This window comes from Bos taurus, chromosome 4 (genome assembly GCF_002263795.3).
Source record: "Bos taurus isolate L1 Dominette 01449 registration number 42190680 breed Hereford chromosome 4, ARS-UCD2.0, whole genome shotgun sequence".
NCBI lineage: Eukaryota > Metazoa > Chordata > Mammalia > Artiodactyla > Bovidae > Bos > Bos taurus.
The window spans coordinates 16722600-16746578 of record NC_037331.1 but is presented as its reverse complement, the minus strand read 5'-3'; the positions used below and the strand labels follow the sequence as shown (position 1 = coordinate 16746578).

Below are 23979 nucleotides of genomic sequence, written 5' to 3'. Positions count from 1 at the left end.
TGCTCAAGCTCTGGTAAATGTTCTGAGAAATGGGGAATTGTAGAGTTGAAAGGAGCTGGTAGATTTCTAATGCAACACTCTCCTCTTCAGAAGATCTGTAATTCACATGTTTTATAGTCTACTTGAGACTGTATTCCACAGCATTTCCTTTAGTCACTGAGAGCTCTGTCAGAGGTTAATTGACCAGAGAAGACATTTATCATTCCAGGTTTGTCATTTAAGCAGAATAGTACTATCTGCATAATCTTTTCTGTATATTTGGACCTAATAGGATATACAAATTTTATAAAGGAGTAGGGAAGAGGTAAAGAGTTTTGAGTAGGTCTTCCCCTAACTTCCTATAGAAATAACTATTATTGCATAGCAACCAATTATGACAGATTCTTTAAAAAAAAAAAAAAACTTTGATAGTGGAAATAAAAAATTAAAATATACTTTTGCAATTCAACCAAGTCACATTTTATTTATATCAAAATATTGTATAGATATATGTATTGACTATTCCAATAATTGATTATAAATCCACTTTTTTAATTAGCTTGCACAAAAGAAAGAGATCAAGTGTTTATACAGTCTCAGTAGTCAACACAATTGTGGACGCATAGGATTCTTAAAATGACACCATAAAATGGAACTTAGAACAATCTTGTCTACATACCTTTTTTAAAAAAAAATATAAGTGCCAACAGACTGTACACATTGAGAGAAATACTGTACATCAGTTAGTCCAACCACTTTTTAGGGAAATAAAAACTGAAGCCCAGGGAAGTCTTTCATGAGTTAAGAGCCAGGAGTTGAACCCAGGTTTCTCTGTCTCCAAGCTGCCCTTAAGAGCCATCCTCAACTCATCTTTTCTTCTCCATGCTGACTTGTGCTTGCTCAACGACCACTCCAAAATTCTCCCATAAATCTCTAGTCGGAGTTTAAAATAACTTCTTAAATTTCTTAACACCCAATCTTAAATACCTTTTTTGTTGACTTACCAATTTTTTGACTGCTTCCTATCTCTTTACTTTGATGAACTTTCTACTTTGACAGACTTGTAAAACTCTGTTCATTCATTTGTTCAGAAAGATTTATAGATTGCTTGCTGGGCGTCATGTCCTCCCTTGATCTTTTTCAAGATGCTAACCTATTTCCTTCTGACTTGGCCGGTTCTCTCTGCTCTGTGGCCACCACGTATTCTTCTCCCCACCTAACTACAAGCATTTCTCAAGCCTTATCTCACTTTCCTTTTTGAGCACTTCCTTGCTCCTAATTGGTCTCCAGTTCCATGATTTCAACCATCACCTTCCGTGACTGAATAACAAAGTGACATCTCTGGGCTGGTTCTATTTCCTCAGAGCTTGGGCTACCTTCCTCCAGCAAGTGTTCACCTGGAAAGCCCAGGTTCACTCGAAACTAAACCTTCTGAAACGGAATATACTCTCTCCCCAACTTACCTCCCCTGAAGACTTTCCTGTCTTGATATAAATGTGACCACATCCAATCAGCAAGGCCTTATGTCAAAACTCATGCGTAACAGAGTCCTCTGATGCTCTGGGTAAAACAAATCTCCCAGAGTTGCCAATTATCCCTGCACATCTGTTCCTTCTTTCCCACTCACACTGCTTCTGCTTTAGGTTCCAAGGCCTGACCTATTTCTCCCTCTTCCCTCTGGCTCAATTATTATCATAAAAATCTTAAGACATACAGAAAAAGTAAAAGAATAACACAGTGCTCATCTGTAGACAAACAAACTAGATTTCATGATTTATAACATTATATCACATAAATATATATTAATAATATTTATTTTCTTTGTCTGGATCTTGGAGAAGGAAATGGCAACCCACTCCAGTATTACTGCCTGGAGAATCCCACGGTCAGAGAAGTCTGGCAGGCTACAGTCCAGGGATCACAAGAGTCAGACATGACTTAGCAACTACACCACCACCACCATGTCTGGATCTAGCTCTAAGTATAGGGATAGAGATAGGAATGAGGGTGGATGAGTAAGGGCATAGGTGTGAATATACCTATAGACACAGATAAGACATAGATACAGATACAATAGAGATATACAAATACACAGACATATATTTTGCCGTGGACATGAATCTGAGCTAACTCTGGGAGATGGTGTAGGACAGAGGAGCTTGGGGTGCTACAGTCTGTGGGGTCGCAGAGAGTCAGACATGACTTAGCAACTGAATAACAGCATATTTTGCCAAATAATTTGAAAGTAAAGAGCAGATATTAAGATACTTGTCAGCATACACCACTCCTCTCTTAAGAATAAGAACTTTCTCATACATTACCTCTATATCACTATCAAAACTATAAATTAATAATGATCCACTAATATCCAAAGTCTAGGCCACATTCAAATATTCCCATTAATTCCACACCAAATGGGTTTTATAGCTACTGTGGGGTTTTTAACTATAATTCAATCACAGTTTACAAGTTGTGGTTTTATTTAAATATCTGATCTCTTTGATTTCCTTTTTATTTTCCTCCTTTCTATTTATTATTCATGATCATTTACTTTGTCTAAGAGGATGCCAGATAGCTTGAATTTATCTGATTGCTTCCTTGATATGCATTTGTCTTTTACCTCTTCCCCTATAGCCTGCAGAGGCTAGATCTGTTTCAGTCACTTTAATTGATCCTCTTTATTTCACCTAATTTCCCCAATTTCTTATATACGAGGTGAACTTTTATTTCTTCTCTCCTCATGTTTTAATTCCTCTGCAAAATTCTGCCCTGTTCCCACCCCTCTTAACCACCCCCTCCCAAACACCATTCCTCCTGCATTATCAAGTCTGTTTTCTTTTTAAGACCTTCTCAGGTTGGTCCTGACCCACTTCTGTGGTTCCCTACTCCAACCTTGGTTTCAGGCAAACTGCTCCCTGGAGCACACCACATGCTTCCCTACCTCTCAGCTTTTCAGGACACTCTCATCTCTTCAAGTCCTACCTTCCAGACTTCACATGCTTCCTTCATGAAGCCTTTCCAAACCACTCCAAGGCCTACAATTGTTTTCTTACTGTGAACTCACTGACCTTAATATTTATGTGACATCATTCTTTTGGCAATTAGCTGTTAGTTAAAACAGGTGTTTAATATTTTGTCATAGATCACGCATCTCTTGTACCACACAATTGTTCACGTACTGGTGTGTAACTTTCTACCTGGTCCCTCAACCATATTTTAAGTTCCGTTAGTGTGGAGTTCATGCAAAGTTCTTTTTAAGTTGCATAATATGCATAATATTACATAAAAATATATACTCAAACAATGTTTGTTACCTGACTTGTTGACAGATTATTAAAAAATGAGACAAACAAATGAGAATTCCAAATGAGAAGTACAGTTTGAAAGAAGATTAATCTCTGTCAAGGCATCACTAATAGTACTTACTTGGAATTTTTATACTCACAAATGCCAACCTTTAGAACCATACCCTTCCACCACCAATAGCCTAAGGGAGTGGGAAAGAACAGGACTTTAAAAGGCACAGTTCTGCCCACACTAATGGTATGCCTTTAGGCAAGCTCCTTAAATACTTTTAATCTCAGTTTTATAGTCCTTACAATGGGAATAAAGACAGTTACCTTCCCTGTTTGTTGGAGAAAAACAAAATAATAATGATACAAGTGCATCCCTAGCTATTGTGATGTTCTCAATATTAATTGAATCTAATTCATGAAATTTCATTCTCTTGCTTAAAGTCTAGAAGAAATGAAATGCTCTTCAAATGCTTGAAACCCAGTCATTCTAAGAATGTGTAGATAGTAACTCTGAATATTAAATGTGCCAAAAATATGAATACTCATTGAACTGTGAGAACATGATTATCAAGTAGGTTGTGCAAAGTGACTGCTCCGTTCATCTTAGACAGGAGAGGGAATTTCATGACCAAACACAACTGCATATGTTTCAAAGGCAAACTGACCTTCGTGGTTCTGCCTCAACCACTCATTAAGATGTAAACACAATAACCACTTCAAAGGTAATGTTATTAAGTGAGATAATCCTTGTGAAGTGTTTCACCTAAGGCCAGGAGGAGAAGGGGGTGACAGAGGATGAGGTGGTTGGATGTCATCACTGACTCAATGGACATGAGTTTGAGCAAACTCTGGGAGATAGTGAAGAACAGGGAAGCCTGGCGTGCTGCAGTCCATGGGGTCACGAAGGTTCAGACATAATTGAGCAACTGAACACCAACAAATGTGTACAGTAAATGCTCAAAGGTTACTGTCTTGCTGTGGTTTCTCAATGCAAATCCTAAGCAAAGAGCTTTATTCCAAAGTTGTTCTCAGAAGTAACAGATGGAATTTTCCAAGCTATTGTTTCCTCCCCCTACTCCTCTGCTGCATCCCATCCTGTTGAGTCACTACCGTCTTCCATCACCGTTCTCTCCTGTCTTGGAGTCCTTGCCCATGCTATGCTTCAGCTCCTGGAAGGACTTCTTGCACGTCACCTGCCCAAATCTTAAAGACGTGACTCCAGCCCTGTCTCTTTCATGGAGATTATCATTTTTCAATCTTTGATGGCCTTGTCCTCCTTTGCCTTCCCCAGTGACACTCAAATCACATTTAGTTCTATACTGACTTGTAACTACTTTCCTTTGCACAATAATGTGTCTTTTCGACCAACTAAATTAAACATTTTGAGGGCAAGGATGATGTCTTGTTCCCTAGCCTAGTTCAGTGTCATAATAGTAATTATTTGTTGAATTAACACAGGTAACTGACTGTGACAAAAGCACCTTCTGTAAACACAGATTCTGTGAAACTTTATACAGTGATAGTTTTTATTCATAGGGTTATGAATCATCTTTCCAGAGACAGAAGAAAAACACACTTAGGCTGGAAGAGATAATATCAAATTGGAACCTTCATTTCTAAATCATTCCTGTCTCCCAAGGCCTCTTAAGGTGAAAAATAAAAACTTTTAATCACTTGTGAAAGAGTCCAGATGACTTTTTGTGTTGTTCAAGCAGAAATATATTAGGATTCATCAGGCTTCAAGTGACAACAACCTAATCCAATTATTTTAAGGAAAGAGGGAATTTACTGATTCATATAACTCTAAAGTATGGAGCTGGTGTGTGCTATTTTAACATCAAATGATATTAGCAGGGCTCAGTTTATCTCTTAGCTACCCTTCATTACAATCTTGGCTTCAGGAGAAGCCAAGATGGCAGCAGCTCCAGTCTGCATGCTTCCCGGTTCAGTTCCAGGAGGGTGGTCATATTCTCTTTCCCAAAAGTCACAAAGGAAGTCTCTCTGATTGAATCCTATGAGCACCTTTGAGCCAATCACCAGGACCAGAAGAGGCAGTGCACAGACATACTGAGGCCCACACCTCCACACCCACATCTCTGGGTCACTGTTGTTAGTAGGCTTCCTGGGGCCACAGAGATGGAGAGTCAGGAGGGGAGGTTCCTTGGAGGCAAATGCATACAGGTATTAGAGAGTGGGTGAAGGTATACTGGAGAAACATTTGAACTCACAGACTACTAGGCATATACTAAATCTTTCATTCAGTGACTTAAGCAGGTTTCTCTTCTTCCATTAAGTACTAAGACTGTGCTTCCAGGCTTTTTTAATATTATGGTATACAGAAAATAATAATAATCCTGCATTACACTGAGTGCTGAGAAAGCCAGGGTCTCAACACTGCCTAGAACAGCAACTCATGGGTGGGAAAGCTATGCCTAGGAGGTAGCATGATTATGTGGAGAAACCACCTAGTCAAGTGAAATCTTAAGTCTTGGCTTTTAGATTCAGATTTGCCACTTACTTGCTGTAAGCAGGTGAGGCAAGTCTCAATTCCTTCTTCCTCATTGGTAAAATAAGGATAATAATACATGTCCAGCCTGCCTCACAGAATTGTTGGGGGCAAAGCCACATAAAAGCATGCCTCTCAATGTATTTTGTTAACTACAGAGTGTTATACAAATGTGAGGCATTATTCCTATTTGAGGGAACTGAGTTAACCAATTGAAAAATAAGTTGGGATATAGGAGATCTCTCCAAAAACGTCTTACACTGAGTTTACACTACTATATGATTTTACTTCATAGCTAAATGGATCCATAGAGGTCCGTGAGGTTGCTCAAGAGACAAGTAACACTATGAACACATGTTGGTCAAACAGGGTCAACCAGGATATGCAAACTTATTAAATTTTAAATTATTGATATCATTACTTTCAAAGATATCTGAAAGAACACTGAGCCTCATTTGCCTAAGCAAACATAAAGTAGGACCAGGATTAACCAAAACCATAGTAAAGGGTCACAATGGACATATAATGGTAAGCTTAATCCCCTAAGCAAGAACATATGTTAACAAAAACACAGAAGCAAATTACACAAGTTAAGTGGGGGAAGGAGAAGATTCCAAAGACAAGGAGTGCTGACTAAGCAGGCCTGATTTCTTCTGAACAGAAATTAGTGCTCCTCCAAAATGCAAAACTATGCCATGAACACACAGCACATGTAGAAATGTTCATCACAGTAGCCACAATCTTAAAATCAAGCTTGACAAGCAAGTTCTCAAATTCCTTTGCAAAAAGAGAAAATAACTAACTGATGCCACAAAAATCTGTTGATTCCCACCTCACTTGTCCCTCCTAAAGTCTTTCTGCTTAAAAATGATGATATAAAATGAAAAAAAAAAATTGAATTTTATGATTTTCCTCTTCTACCAGTTTCCTGCTATAAAATGTACTTTGGGAGAAGAGAAGGAACTGGGTCCAGATAATGTCAATTGACATACACAGAATTAGACACTACTTGAATTCTGGGTAGTGTGTTTAGCAGAAATTCAAACAAGCAAAACAGAAAAAATAATATGTAGAATATAATGAATTCTTTATATGCAGATTCAACATATACAAATATAGAATTAAATATCTTGAATAATCTCAGGAGGCCCTCAAGATGAAAGAATGACATGGTGATTACACCTCTAAGAACAATAATACATTAGTAAAAGGCCAAATCCTGATTTCCCCTTTGCAGCCCCCTCCTAGTTTGTAAGCAAAATTTAAGTGTCACAAATATCTCAGTGCCTCAAAGTTTGCTCTGTTAAAAAATACAGGTAATTGGCCTCTTCTTGTCTATGCAAGGACATGAAGAGTAGGAAGGGGAAATGTATGTGAAAATATCACACTGTAGCCAGAGTAAGGTTTTTTCATTTGGTTTTTTTTTTTTTTTTTTTAACAGAAATTTAATCATGTTAACCCACTTCCTGCTTGAAATATTTTAGTAACTTCTATATGCTTTTAGGCAAATTCTTATTATTCTTTTATATTAAGATATTATTGACATACAATATTGCATTAGTTTCCCTGGTAGCTCAGCTGGTAAAGAATCTGCCTGCAATGCAGGAGACCCCGGTTCAATTCCTGGGTCAGAAAGATCTGCTGGGGAAGTGACAGGCTACCCACACCAGGATCCTTGGGCTTCCCTGTGGGCTCAACTGGTAAAGAATCTGCCTGCAATGCAGGAGACCTGGGTTCAATCCCTGGGTTGGGAACATCCCCTGGAGAAGGGAATGGTGGTTACCCACTCCAGTATTCTGGCCTGGAGAATTCCATGGACTGTACTGTCCCTGGGGTCACAAAGAGTCGGACATGACTAAACAACTTTCATTTCATATTATATTAGTTTCAAATATACAACACAATGATTCTATATTTTATATATTACAAACTGATCATCACTGTAAGTCCAGTTAACATCCATCATCATTAAAAAACAAATGAAAAACCATAGTGTGACTACAGTGTGGTACTTTCACATACATTTTTGACAGGAAGAGTGGTATTTGTGTGTGTGTGTGTGTGTGTGTGTGTATTTTTAATGGAGCAAACTTTGAAGCACTGAGATATTTGTGTGTGACACTTGAATTTTGCTTGCAAACCAGGAGAGGGGCTGCAAACAAGGAGTCAGGGAGCATCTGGAGAAGAGAGTATGGGGCACAGAGAAGCAAGATGAGAGATTCTGAGATGGAGTTTACCCGTGTGTTCAGGGGACATCAAGGAGGCTAGTGTGGCTGGAGAGGAATGCGTAGAAAGAGAGTGGTAGGAGATGAGGTCAGATAGCCAGCAAGAAGACAATCACATAGGGCTCTATGCTGCTGCTGCTGCTAAGTCGCTTCAGTCGTGTCCGACTCTGTGCGACCCCATAGACGGTAGCCCACCAGGCTCCCCCGTCCCTGGGATTCTCCAGGCAAGAACACTGGAGTGGGTTGCCATTTCCTTCTCCAATGCATGAAAGTGAAAAGTGAAAGTGAAGTCGCTCAGTCATGTCCGACTCTTAGCAACCCCAGGGACTTCAGCCTACCAGGCTCCTCAGTCCATGGGATTTTCCAGGCAAGAGTACTGGAGTGGGGTGCCATTGCCTTCTCCAATAGGGCTCTATAAAAATGAGCTAAGGACTATGAGATTCACTCTGAGACGGAAAGTTAAGATGAAACTTAGTGGGGCCATGTGGGACTCCCAGGCACAGAGCCTTTTTGTCTCCCGTTTCTTGTAGGCAAGGCTCTAGCCATTATGACCTTCCTGGAGTTCCAACTGTTCTAACAGTTGCTGATCAAGGGAGGAGCAGCCAAGAAATTTCCTGATGCAAGATTAAACAGACCAGAGAAGCTCATCAAGATAAGGAGAATGACCAAGTGAGATGGGAGAAATATCACCAACCTCAGATATGCAGATTATACCACTCTAATGGCAGGAATTAAAGAGCCTCTTGAGGGTAAAAGACGAGAGTGAAAGAGCTGGCTTAAAACTCAACATTAAAAAAACTTAGATCATGGCATCTTGTCCCATCACTTCATGGCAAATAGAAGGGGAAAAAGTGGAAGCAGTGACAAACTTTATTTTCTTGGGCTCCAAAATCACTGTGGACAGTAATTGCTGCCATGAAATTAAAAGATGCTTGCTCCTTGGAAGGAAAGCTATGACATACTTAGACAGCATATTAAAAAGCAGACACATCACTTTGCCAACAAAGGTCTACATAGTCATAGCTATGGTGTTTCCAGTAGTCATATATGGATGTGAGAGCTGGACCAAAAGAAAGCTGAGTGCCAAAGAACCTATGCTGTGAATTGTGCATCAAATTGCTGGAGAAGACTCTTGATAGTCCCTTGGACTGCAGGGAGATCAAACCAGTCAAATGTAAAGGAAACCAACTCTGAATAGTCATTTGAGGAACTGACGCTGAAGCTGAAGCTCCATTACTTTGGCCACCTGATGTGAAAAGCTGACTCACTAGAAAAGACTCTGATGCTGGGCAAGATTGAAGGCAAAAGGAGAAGGGGGCAACAGAAGATGAGATGGTTAGATAAAATCACCGACTCAATGGACATGAGTTTGAGCAAACTCTGGGAGATAATGAAGGACAGAGAAGTCTGGTGTGCTGCAGACCATGGGGTTGCAAAGAGTAGGGCACAATTTAGTGAATGAACAACACCATCACCACCTAAAACAAGATTAAGAGACTGCAGGCCCTGCTCATACCCTAACCTTGTCAGAGACCCCACTTTTGCCCCCCATTATAAAAGCCCTCACCAAGTTCACTGAGGTTGAGACACAGTTTTTTTAAGCAGAAGCCTGATGTGTCTCCCTTTGCCTGGAAAAGTAATAAAGCTATCCTTTTCTGCTTCACCCCAAACTCTGGTCTCTAGGATTTTATTCAGTACTGGTGTTTAGAGAGGCTGAGCTTTCAGTAACAATGATGGGAGATTTGAGTAGAGCTCTAATGTAATCTGGCTTTCATTGTAATGAGATTGACTCTGCGTTCTTTGTGGAGGACAGTGTAAGTAGCAATAGCAGATACAAGGAGACTAGTTAAATGTCTACTGTTCTGCTATTTAACTCTTGTTTTTCAGTCACTAAGTCATGTCCGACTCTTTGCGACCCCATGGACTGCAGCACACCAGGCTTCCCTGTCCTTCACTATCTCCCAGAGTTTGCTCAAACTCATGTCCATTTAACTCTTATATTAATTTATATCCCTGTTTCAATTCCTTTGGGAAGTCTTTCCAATCTTCTATATTCTCTTATAATCTGTGTTATATATCATTAACATAGTACTTGGCATCTTTGCAACTTTATATTTATTTATGTGATTATCTGATTAATATTTGTCTCCTCCACTGGTCTACGAGTTCCTTCAGGAAAAAGAGCCAATCAGCTTTTCCTTCTCCAGTGTCTAGCAGAATATATAAAACAAGTGGTGCACAATAAATGCAAATAAAGAAAGAAAGGAAGGAAGAAAAAAGGAGGGAAGGAGGAAAGGAAGGAAGATACGAAAGCAAGAAGGAAGAAGAGAATGGAGAGGAAAAACATTCACACAAGAGTTATTTTGCAGATTTTGATACAATTGCTCCAAAATGATGCAATAATTTTGGGGCAAACAGAGAGGAGTTTTTGCCAAAGATGCAGGAAGGGTTATGCCCCACCATCCAAGGAAAGTTTGGTCCAACAAGAGATATCAGTAAAAGCTAACATTTATTGAGAGCTTACTAGATTCCAAGTGCTTATTTAAATCATCGTGTTGAATCCCCTTAACAGCCTTAAGGAGTTTATATTACTACATTTTTCAGATGAACAAATGTACTTAAGAGAGGTTAGTTACACAGCCAATAATCTACAGAGCTTAGAGCTCAAACCTTCCTGTTTAGCTGCCATGCACATTGCCTCCTGCAGGGACAGTCAATAGCAATTTTATTAAAGATTTAGCTCCTGCAATCACATTTCTGAAAATCCATTGTGTCAAACAAATAGCAGGGTTCGAATGCAGATGAATTTCTGCCTCTCATCTAGTGTGTACATTTCCCCCCAACAGAAACAATTCCAATCAGTGTCATATGGTTTCATTTGAAATTTTAATGAGGCACAACAAATAAAAAGGAGGAAGGGAAGAGAATGGGAAATCAGAGCTACCTAACCGTAGATCTGAGAAACTGTATTTGCTGCAGTATTAACGTACAAAACAGAATCTTTCATCTCAAATACCATTTAAAAGGCCTTGGTTTGTTTAATATATTAACAAAGAATATAATTTAATGTCACTGTGAGGCATAGAAAAATTCTTATTTCAAAGTGTTCAATAAGAATGATAATTGCCACAAAAATGAATCTCTCCTTTTGATAAATCTTTAGAGAGAAACAGGGGAAAAGTCAATTTTAGGCTATTCTTTGAAATCCTTTCATCACAGCTGCATAATGAAACATGAAGTTTCTAAAATATTTATGAAAACTTTCATTTTTCAAGTATTTACAGTGAATTTTACTTTTCTCAAAGAGAAACCTCCTATTTTTCTTAAAAGAATGCATGCATATGTAGCTCAGTCATATCCGACTCTTTGTGACCCCGTGGACTGCGGCCCACCAGGCTCCTCCGTCCATGGGATTCTCCAGGCAACAATGCTGGAGTGGGTTTCCATTTCCTTCTCCAGGGGATCTTCCCAACCCAGGGATCGAACCTGGGTCTCCTGCATTGCAGGCAGATGCTCTAACTGCTGAGCTACCAGGGAAGCCCTATATTTATACATATATAAACATATATATGGTTAGAGACAGGGACAGAGATACATAAGTATATAGGTACGTATATGTCTATAAATATGAATATATATATATATATATATATATATTTCTCTTATAAACAGCTGGCAGGAATATAAACTAGTTTAACCTTTTAGAAGGCAATTAAGCACACATCAAATCATTATTATATAACTTTCATATTCTTGATTGATTCAATGATACATTGTCTATAACACTACACATAGAAAATCCTAGAGAAGCCACCAGATAACTACTGCTGCTACTGCTGCTAAGTCACTTCAGTCATGTCCAACTCTGTGCGACCCCATAGATGGCAGCCCACCAGGCTCCCCCATCCCTGGGGTTCTCCAGGCAAGAACACTGGAGTGTGTTGCCATTTCCTTCTCCAATGCATGAAAGTGAAAAGTGCAAGTGAAGTCACTCAGTCGTGTCCGACTGTTAGTGACCCCATGGACTGCAGCCCACCAGGCTCTTCCATCCATGGAATTTTCCAGGCAAGAGTACTGGAGTGGGGTGCCATCGCCTTCTCTGAGATAACTACTAGATCTCATCAATGAATTTGGTAAAGTTATAGGATACAAAATTAATAAACAGAAATTGTTGTGTTTCTATACATAACAACAAACTAGCAGAAAGAGAAATTAAGGAAACAATTCCATGTACATTACATCAAAAATAAGAAAATATCTAGGAATAAACTTACCTAAGGAGGCAAAAGACCTTTACTCAGAAAACCGTAACACTGATGAAAGACAACTCCAACTGGAAAATCACACAGTGTCCTTGGATTTGAAGAATCAACATTGTTAAAATGACTACACTACTTAAGGCAATCTACAGATTCAATGCAATCTCTATCAAAACACAAATGACATTTTTCACAGAACCAGAGGAAATAAATTTAAAATCTGTATGGAAACGCGAAAGACCCCGAATAACCAAAACAATCTTGAGATAGAACAGAGCTGGAGGAATCATGCTCCCTGACTTCATACTATACTACAAAGCTATAGTAATCAAAAGAGGATGGTCCTGGCACAAAAGCAGACACAAAGATCAATGAAACAGATTGCCTAGAAATACATCCATGCACTTATGGTCAATTACTCCACAAAACAGAACATCAGAATATACAATAGAGAAAAGACAGTCTCTTCAATAAGAGGTTCTGGGGAAACCAGACAGCTGCATGTGAAAGAATAAAATTAAAACATTCTCTAGCGTCATGCATAAAAATAAAATCAAAATAAAGACCTAAAAACATGATCGGACACTAAAAAACTATTAGAGGAAAACACAGGCAGAAAACTCTTCAACATAAATCACAGCAATATTTTTTTTTTTTTGGATCCATCTCCTATAGTAAAGAAAATAAAAGCAAAAATAAACAAATGGGATGTAATTAAGCTTAAAAAGCTTTTGCACAGAAAAGAAACCAACAATAAATGAAAAGACAACCTACTTAATGGGAGAAAATATTTGCAAATGATATGACTGATAAGGGATTAATATCCAACATATATAAACAACTTGAACAACTCAACATCAAAAAATCAAACAACCCTGTTGAAAAAAATGGCCAGAACAACTGAAGAGACCTTTCTCCAAAGAGGAAATGCAGATGGCCAACAGGCACATGAAAAGGTACTCAACATCACTAGTTGGGAATGCCAAAAAACTTCACAACTGTCAGAATGGCTACCATCAAAAAGAACACAAACAACAAATGTCAGCAAAGCTATGGAGAAAAGGGAACCCCGTACACTGTTGGTGGGAATGTCATTGGTGCAGACACTGTGGAACACAGTATGGAAGTTTCTCAGAAAACTAAAAATAGAACTACCATATGACCCAGCAATTTTACTCCTGGTGTATATATCCCCCCCAAATCCAGTAATCTGATAGGATATATGCACCCCAAAGTTCATAGCAGCTTTATTTACAATAGCCCGGATATGGAAGCAACTTAAGTGTCCATCAACAGATGAATGGAGAAAGATGTGAGATAGATATATATGTATACAAACCTTCCCTCATAGCTCAGTCAGTAAAGAATCTGCCTGCAGTGCAGGAAACTCAGGTTCGACTCCTGGGTTGGGAAGATACCCTGGAGAAGGAAATGGCCACCCACTCCAGTATTCTTGCCTGGAGAATCCCATAGATAGAGGAGCCCGACAGGCTCCTTGCATCCATGGAGTCACAAGAGTCGGACACAACTTAGCGACTAAACCACCAAACCATATATATACAGTGGGATACTGCCCAGCAATACATAAAAACCATGAAATTTTCTCATTTGCAGCAACATGGATGCACCTTGAGGGCATTATAGTAAGTGAAATAAGTCAGACAGAGAAACGCAAGTACTGTACAATATCCCTTAAATGTGGAATCTTCAAAACACAACAAACCAGTGAATACAACAAAAAGAAGCCATCTCACAGATACAGAGAGCTGACCAGCTGTTACCAGTGAGAAGAGGGAAACAGAAGGGACAGTTAGGGGTACGAACAATTTGGTATAAAATAAACGACAAGGATATATTGTACAGCACGAGAAACACAGCCAGTATTTTATAATTATAAATGGAGTACAACTCTTGAAAATTGTGAATCACTACATTGTACACCTGAGATGGCTGGATGGCATCACTGACTCGATGGACGTGAGTCTCAGTGAACGCCGGGAGTTGGTGATGGACAGGGAGGCCTGGCGTGCTGCGATTCATGGGGTCACAAAGAGTCGGACACGACTGAGCGACTGAACTGAACTGAACTTATATAGTATAATACAGCAACTATACTTCAAGAAAAATAGCAATAATACTACATTTAGTCATTTATCTTATGACTGTATAGAAAGATTAAGTATAGCTATCTTTGTATAATTTATAGTAATAACAACAACAAACATATAATCTAAACTAGAGACAATCAGCCATAAATATGTCATATCCAAATACTGGAATACTATGCAGCCCTTAGAAATGAGTCTACAAAGCTACATTTGCTGACCTGGGACTGTGTTAACAGTACATAATTAAGTGAAAAAGTTAGTTTAAAAATAACAAGCATAGGCATTGCCTGGCAGTCCAGTGGTTAGGACTCCTTGCTTTCACTGCCAAGGGCATAGGTTCAATCTCTGGTCAGACCAATCCCACAAGCCATGTGGTATGACCGAAAAAATACATAATTAAAAAAAATAGTAAGCATGTTTCTACTTTTTTAAAACATACATATTACACACAGAAATAAGTCTGAAAGAACAATTATCAAAATAATATTATCAAAATAATATTAGTTGTATATGGAAATAGATTATGAATTACCATAATGCATGTATGTGATGTATGACTCTGTGTGTATAGATACAAAGATACATATATATGATTTTCACAATTTTCCAATGGAAAAAGTTGGCCATGGTTTACATTTCTCTCTCAAAGACCAACTACCAATTTTTAGAAATTGAATCCTTATAGCCAGTTAAAAATGATGAGATATAAAATATACATCAAAGTCAAAAGTTTAAGATATTTAATAAAGGTACAGCTAATAAAACAAAATTTACCTAACAGTTTTGCCTAACTATATACTGAACCACACATAAATAATGGTTACCTACACCTTTTTACAAAGATACCCTACCTCAGTCAGTTATTTCGCCTCATCTGCATTTTCCCTAGGTCTTTTGAGAATGTTCAGAAGCTACATCGGGTGCCTTTCTATAACAAAAATACCACTGTGTTCCACTCAGCTTGTTAAGAAATCAAAGAAAGAAATTAAGTTAGTTTGGCATGATTTGTTTTTGATGAACCCATGTTGCCTCCTAATTATCACATTATTTTCCTCCAGATGTTTGCAAATTGAGTGAGCACAGACATTCTCTTTGTTGCCATGCAGCATGAAAGCCCTGGACAATAGACTATGTTTGAAAGCTTTCGAGTTATTGAGTTTGCTAGCAGTTAAAATGGAGCTTCTCTGGCTGAAGAAACAAGTGTGCACATACTTTAAGACATGACGATAATTATTAAAATTGGCTATGTAAAAGGAATGAGCTAATGATGAAACACCCTCTGAAACCTATACTCTAAGGAAAACCCAGGATCTGCTCTTAACCACTTTAAATGAACAGAAGGTGGTACTGGTATGAAAACACAATCATACAAGTAAATAAAAGCAGACACTTACCTACACAGCTACAGGTAAAACCACTCGTATATCTGTAATTTGGCAACACACAGATCATCTTTAATATGCTTATTCAGTTTTTGCAGTTTCATTGCAGCATACAGTCCCCTGATGCATAATGAAGACCTAACTTCGGGCAAGGTAAACAAGGTAATAAAGCTTCAGTTTTCCCAATACTTTTATCTATTATCAGCAATAGCAGTGAGTGGACAAAACACTTGCCAAGACTATTGACCTCCATGTCTCTTTATCTACAAAGCAAGGTTAATGATGCCCGACTGGGAAAGGGGTTTGATGAATGAATGAGACATACTGTGAAGAAAAAATATTAACAAAGTGTGTGCTAAGTCACTTCAGTCGTGTCTGACTCTTTGAGACCCCATGGACTATAGCCCACCAGGCTCCTCTGTCCATGGGGTTCTCCAGGCAAAAACAATGAAGTGGGTTGCCATGCCCTTCTCCAGGGGATCTTCCCAACCCTGGGATCAAACCTGCATCTCTCAAGTCTCCTGCATTAGCAGGCAGGCTCTTTACCACTAGCACGACCTGGGAAGCCCTAACAAAGTAAGTAGTAATCTAATACATATTTAAAAAGATATAAACATACAATATTTTATTTATTCCCTTTGAACTGTAACAGAAGTGGAAGGAAGAGCTACTGTGAGGCTAGAAAGTTGATTAGGTTGTTTTATTTATTTATTTATTTTTGATTAGGTTGTTTTATAATCTAAGAAACACAAATGGCTATTAATTTACTCTTGGCAAAATTGCCCAAGTCAATACTTTATGGGTTTAATGTGATAGCACTGGAAAGCTTATGAAATTACAAGGCAAGGAAAGTTTCTCTTTAGTGCTCCTGTAACTCCTTAATCTATCTCCTTACAACTATTTTTGAGAGAATGACCGAGAAGTCAGGATTCACCAAAAAAAAAAAAAAAAAAATCCTTTATTACAGCCAAATGCCCTGAACTGGTTGATTATATAACTATAAATATTCAAAAGGTAAAAAGAGAAAGAAGAGAGAACAAACTGGAGGAAAGGAAGAGGGAGGTAAGAAATGGAAGGAAAGGGAACGAAAGAAAATAAAGACTAGAAATGCAAACCATGAGCATGCCTATAAAATAAACTCCACATACTTGCTTACCTTTATCACACCCTGGATTCCCAGGAAGCCATTCTTGATATTCGTTATTATCTTGAAAATTTCAAGAAATTTTCAATTTTGAAATGTTTGTCAGTACATCTGACTTATTCTGCTAATTTCTTGCAGAATTTCTTACATGTGTGCTGGGAACTTCCTGACACCACAAGATAACTTTCCACACTACCGTAGACTTTGTAGTACTAGGTCAAACAACAAACCTCTGCTGAGAAGCAGACGCAGAGGGGTTGGGTAACTGCACCCACTAGCTCCCATCATCACTTTGCCATGAATTTGACTTTTATTAAAAGATTTTTTTTAATGCGAACCATTTTTAAAATCGTTATTGAATTTGTTACAATGTTGTTTCTGTTTCATGTTTTGGTTTTTTGGCTTCAAGGCATGGGGGATCTCAGCTCCTCGACCAGGTATCTAATCGGCACCTTCTGCATTGGAAAGTGAAGTCATAACCACTGGTCCGTAAGGGAAGTCCCATGTGAATTTGATTAAAATTCAACAAAAGTATAAATTTCAACATACTAAGTGACCACTTGGAATACTGAAAACATATTTGTACAATGTGCCAGAAGGATTCATAGCACAGAACATATTCTTAATTTTACTTTCCCCTTTATAGCATCTTCCTTCACAAATTCCCTCCAAGCATGTATGATTCTCACACTGAATCCTGGTGACCCAGAACCCTCTACTGCAGTTCCTTCAACTAACTCCTACTTATAGTGTTTCACCATGCACATCATGCTGTCATCTTTCCTCTGTCAAGATTCTTGTTTGGTGTCTATTTCTTTGGAGGTTTGATCTCTGGCAGGTAATCTATGTAGAAAGATTGTTCCTCCCATCTAACACATTTATATTTTAACATGCTTTCTGAAGACATGGTGATTTAACCCAAAGAAATACGTGGGGAACCATAAGCCCTTAGACTGGCTGGTAAAGAGAGAGGGGAAGGTGACCTCGTGTGCATCTGTACCTCACGCTGTGCTGTGCTGTGCTTAGCTGCTCATGTGTCCGACTCTGTGTGACCCAATGGACTGTAGCCCACCAGGCTCCTCTGTCCACGGGGATTCTCCAGGCAAGAATACTGGAGTGGGCTGCCATGACCTCCTCCAGAGGATCTTCCCAACCCAGGGATTAAACCCAGGTCTCCCGCTTTACTGGTGGATTCTTTACCATCTGAGCCACCAAGGAAGCCCAAGAACACTGGAATGGGTAGCTTGTCCCTTCTCCAGGGGATCTTCCTGGCCCAGGAATTGAACCAGGGTCTCCTTCATTGCAGAAGGATTCTTTACCAGCTGAGCTACCAGGAAAGCCCATGTGGACCTCATGGAACCCATCAAATCATATCATATAGATAGCTGACTAGCCTTCAATTAAAAAGCTATAAGCTACCACACCTGTAATCCTAACAGGTCAAAGGATGATATAATCATGGGAATGAAGATTTGGAAATAGACACTAATGAATTAAAAACAAAAGGGGAGGGAATTCCCTGGCAGTTCAGTTGTTAGTACTCCCTGCTTTCACTGCCAAGGGTGCCAAGGGCATAAGTTCAATCCTGGGACAGGGAACTAAGATCCCACAAGCTGCTTGGCATGGCCAAAACAAACAAACAACAACAAAATGGGGAGAATGTTTATAGGTGTATAAAATGGCATTGAAATGTTCATTCCTATCTAGTTCAACCTCCATTTTGTACCATGGAGAGTGCTTGAGTTACACACAGCTGTATATGTCAAACTATGCTCTGGTTCACAGATAAGCACTCAGTTCTTTTTGGAAAGTTTGAAGAGAAATGCTTGCCCACCTCCTTTGATTGGAGTCATCTCTCTTAATACTGATAGACAAATGTGAATTTACAATCAAACTGTCTCAAAAAGGCTATAAAGTATGGTTATTTTGGCTAGCAACATTGAAACAAAATGTTAAGATTTCATCAAAATGATCACTCTAGTAAGGAAATAAATCAAAATTAAACTTCAAAACTCTTAGCATGTCCAACAGCAGCACTTCTAAAATCAAACAAGTACACTTTAATATTGTAACACCTTCACCAAGGGATTTCAAAGTCTTAATGCCAAATAATCATCCTTATTTACTTGAACTTCAAAAATGTTTTTCCTTTGCCTAGCATAAAGTAAAAGATAAAGATAGTTCTCCCTTAGAACTGCAGAATCAGAAAATGACTTTCTCTGTTATGATGCATTAGTAGAAAAAACTAGATCTGAGAGCTTGGCAGAAATTGTATCATGTTGAGCTCATTCTTTGTTCACATAAAATTATGAGATCACTAAAACCCAGGTACACATGGAGGATTACACAGGTGATAAGGATTTTCCTTTGTAATATTAGTTCAAAGATAACTGTCCAGAAATAGTCATCAATAAGAATGCACTTTGGACCATGAAACATCTTTGCCCTTAAGCTCTTCTGAGAGTATCTCAAAGTACTGCACCATCACAATCCCAATTTTTCCCCCCAGAAGATCTGTTTTCATGACACCAGTTTCTTGTTATTTGAGTCAAAATCGTGAATTAGCGAAGGCTTGCATTTTCTTCCTTTTTCCTCCCACTGACAAACTTTCAGACTGTTTCCTAATTGTTACACTCTCCATCTACAAAGAAAAGAGTTGAAAACTCTTATTTATCATTCCTGCCCCAGTTTTAGAGTAAACGAAGAATCATCAAAATGGATGTTTTGGTTTTTTGAGTTGCTTATATATTGAGTTTCTAGACTTTTCCTAGCTTAGCTAGCATGGACACCAACTGTATCTAGAAAAATTACAAAGCCTGAGATATATCTTTGGACTGATATATGATTAAATTATATATGCAGTTATTTGTGAATATAAATAACTGGATATAAAATTAATAAAAAGGATATATATATATATATATGTTTCCCCCCCACCTCTGGCTCTCATTTTAATGCTGTATCTCCTATACAAATGATTTTTAAATGTGATCCAAAATTCCCCTAGGGTAACTGTCAATCGTAAAATACAATTCATTTGATTTATATATAAACTACTAAAATTATTTGCAATCATTTGCCACTCATATCACATCAAAACCAGATTTTTATTTGGGATTCATTTTATCTGAAGTTTGTGGTAGTTTTTTGGAGTTTTGTCAACAGCAATCTGTAATGCATGAAAAACTCCCATGTTTTCAAAGTCACATACCAACCCCCCAAACATTTCAAAGGCACAGAAAAGGTTTTTTCACTTGAATAACATACTCCAAGTTCTGTAGTTTAATTCCACCTCTCTCTCACCATCTCTTGCCCCTTCCAAACCACTACCTTCATTCCTATTCCTCTGATGTAAATCTCACCACATTTTTGAGAGTTTGTCCTGATGACCAACACATTGACTTCTGAGCCTCCCATTTATCCCTGAGAAGAACTGATCACCTCCTCCCCACTAGCTAAGCAGTTAATCTATCCTGGTTAACAATTTAAGTAAGACATCTGTGTTTGTTTCCTCAGACTGCTATAACAAAGTACCATAAAATGGGTGGCTTTAAAAACAAGAATTTACTCCCTCACCATTATGGAAGGTAGAAATCCAACATCAATGTGTTGGCAGGGCCATACTCCCTTGGAGACTCATGGTAGAATCCTCCTTACCTCTTCCTAGCATGTGGTGGTCAGTGCCAATCCTTGACTCTGGTTTGCATCTGTATCACTCCATCCTCTGCTTCTCTCACCACATGGCATTCTCCCTGTGTTTCTTCTCTGATAAGTACACTAGTCATATTGGATTAAGGGTTCACCCTACTCTGGTATGACTCCATCTCAACTTTTTTCTGCAAAGATCCTAGTTCTAAATAAGGTCACATCACAAGTATCAGGGGTTAAGACTTCAACATATCTTTTGGGGACCATGATTCCATCCACCATAGTATCTTAAAAAGGCACACTCAACCATAACAAAACAAAGTTCTCTAGCAAAATATTTCCTAAGTAGAGTGTCAAAACCACTGCAACTAAATATATGGAATAGCCAAAGTATTTCCTGGAGGATTTAATGGTGAGCTTTTAAAAAGAAGGACCAAGGTTATTTCTAGAGCTAAACTGAGTTCTTGTCCTCCTAGTCAGTTCTCCTAAGTTGCAGAAATCTATTGCCTTAATAACCAAGGGCAAAACATAGTATGTAGTAATTACACTGATAACATGATCAACTAATGAAGTTCATTAGTCTAGTTGATGAAAACAGGACTTTATTGACTTTTTTATTTGTCACTGGTAAATGAGTACTGTAAAGAGAGATACCATCCAGGCAAAGTATGAAGCAAAATGCATTCTTTCAGCATCTCATTAGTCTTAATTAAATTGTGCCTTTAACTCATTTAAGCTAAAATTATTCAAAGCATGTAAAATTTAAACACCTATTTAAGCAATAATACATACAAGTATTGTATGCATTACAGACAGGCCAATAATTTTTACTAAATTAAAAATGACCCAATGTGATTTCACACCACTTGGGTTCAAATTTCTTTGAAGTAATTTTACAAATATTTACTATATCCTTAAATGTCTTGGTCCCAGAACAAATCAGAATTAAAATCCCAAGGAAAATTGTTCAACAAAACTTTTCTTTGGATTGTCAAAATAACTTAAAATAGATTATATCCAAAGAAGACAAGAAAATACTCAGTTATTAAAATTAGCATTATACTCAAAACAGAAAAATATTGAAGGAAAAGAAAGCAGGTCTTCTTCAATATTCCAAGGACCTGCATGTTCTTCTCATGTAATCACAGCTTCCTACCAATTCTATGACTGCATTAGGTTTTCAACTATTGTCATCAGTATTTTCTTGATTTACACATACTGTTCCATATATTTGATTTCGGTATTGACCATCTGGTGGTGTCCATTTGTAGAGTTGTCTCTTGGGTTGTTGAAAAAGTGTGTCGGCTATGACTAGCATGTTAACTTGACAAAACTCTGTTAGCCTTTGCCCTGCTTCATTTTGTACTCCAAGGCCAAACTTGCTTATTATTCTGAGTGTCTCTCGACTTCTTAGTTTTGCATTCCAATCCCCTATGAAGAAAAGGACATCTTCCTTGGGTGTTAGTTCTAGAAGGTCTTGTAGGTCTTCATAGGACCTATCAGCTTCAGCTTCTTCAACGTCAGGGGTTGGGACATAGACTCAGATTACTGTGATGTTGATGGTTTGCCTTGGAAACGAACAGAGATCTTTCTGTCATATTTGAGAATGCACCCAATGACTGTGTTTCAGAGTCTTTTGTTGACTATGATGGCTACTCCATTTCTTGGAAGGGATTCTTGCCCACAGCAGTAGATATAATGGTCCTCTGAATTAAATTTGCCCATTCCCATCCATTTTAGTTCATGGATTTCTAACATGTCCATGTTCCCTCTTGCTGTCTCCTGCTTGAGCACGTCCAAGTTACCTTGATTCATGGACCTAACATTCCAGGTTTGTATGCAATATTGTTCTTTTCAATATCAGACTTTATTTTCACCATCAGACCCATCCACAACTGATCATCATTTCTGCTTTGGGCCAGCCACTTCATTCTTTCTGGAGCTATTAGTAATTGCCCTTCACTCTTCCCCAGAAGCATGTTGAACACTTTCAAACCTGGGGGGCTCATCTTCCAGTATCATGTAATTTTGCCTTTTCATATTGTTCATGAGGTTCTCATGGCAAGAATAATGTAGTGGGCTGCCATTTCCCCCTTCAGAGGACCAGGTTTTCTCAAAACTCTTCACTATGACCCATCATCTTTGGCAGCCCTGCATGGCATGGTTCATAACTTCATTGAGTTGTGCAGACCCCTTTGCCACAACCCAGGAGATAACTCTACATGTGGACTCACCATATGATCAATACTGAAATCAGATTGATTATATTCTTTGCAGCTGAAGACAGAGAAGCTCTATACAGTTAGCAAAAACAAGGACAGGATCAGACTATGGCTCAGATCATGGACTCCTTATTGCAAAATCCAGACTTAAACTGGAGAAAGTAGGTAAAACCAACAGACCATTCAGGTATGACATAAATCAAATCCCTTATGATTACACAGTGGAGGTGATGAAGAGATTCAAGGGGTTAGATCTCTTAGAGTGCCTGAAGACCTATGGACAGAGGTTCACAACACCGTACAGGAGGCAGTGATCAGAACCATCCCAAAGAAAAAGAAATGAAGGGAAAATAAGGCAAAGTGATTGTCTGAGGAGGCTTTACAAATACCTGAGAAAAGCAGAGAAGTGAAAGGCAATGGAGAAAGGGAAAGATATACCTAACTGAAGGCAGAGTTCCAGAGAATAGCAAGGAGAGATAAGAAAACCTTCTGAAGTGAAAAATGCAAAGAAATAGAGGGAACAATAGAATGGCAAAGACTAGAGATCTCTTCAGAGAACTGGAGATACCAAGAGAATATTTCATGTAAGGATAGGCACAATAAGGAACAGAAACATCAGAAGCAAATAGAAGCAAAAGAGATTAAGAAGAGGCAGCAAGAATACACAGAAGAACTATACCAAAACAAAACAAAAAAAGGTCTTAATGACCCAGATAACTGCTATGGTGGCTATGGTGTGGTCACTCACCTAGAGCTGGACATCCTGGAGTGTGAAGTCAAGTGGGTTTTAGGAAGTATCACTATGAACAAAGCTAGTGGAGGTGACTGAATTCCAGCTGAGCTATTTCACATCCTCAAAAGTGATGCCGTTAAAGTGCTGCACTCAATATGTCAGCAAATTTGGAAAACTCAGCAGTGGCCACAGGACTGCAGAAGGTCAGTTTTCATTCCAATTCCAAAGAAGGGCAATGTCAAAGAATGTTCAAACGACCATACAGTTGTAATCATTTCACATGCTGGCAAGGTTATGCTCAAAATCCTTCAAGCTAGGCTTTAGCAATACATGAACTGAGAACTTCCAGATGTATAAGCTAGATTTAGAAAGGCAGAGGAATCAGAGGTCAAATTGCCAACCTCAGATGGATCGTGGAGAAAGCAAGGGAGTTCCAGAAAAACATCTACATCTGCTTCCTTGATAATGCTAAAGCTT

General features: G+C 38.5%; 1 protein-coding gene and 1 non-coding gene across 2 annotated transcripts in view; both read right to left on the bottom strand.

Moving 5' to 3' along the window:
• Positions 1 to 23979, bottom strand: part of NXPH1 (neurexophilin 1) — a 368365-nt gene that overhangs the window by 144776 nt on the left and 199610 nt on the right.
• TRNAC-GCA (transfer RNA cysteine (anticodon GCA)) lies at positions 11472 to 11543 on the bottom strand. The gene has a single exon. It is a non-coding gene; the product is annotated as a tRNA-Cys (tRNA).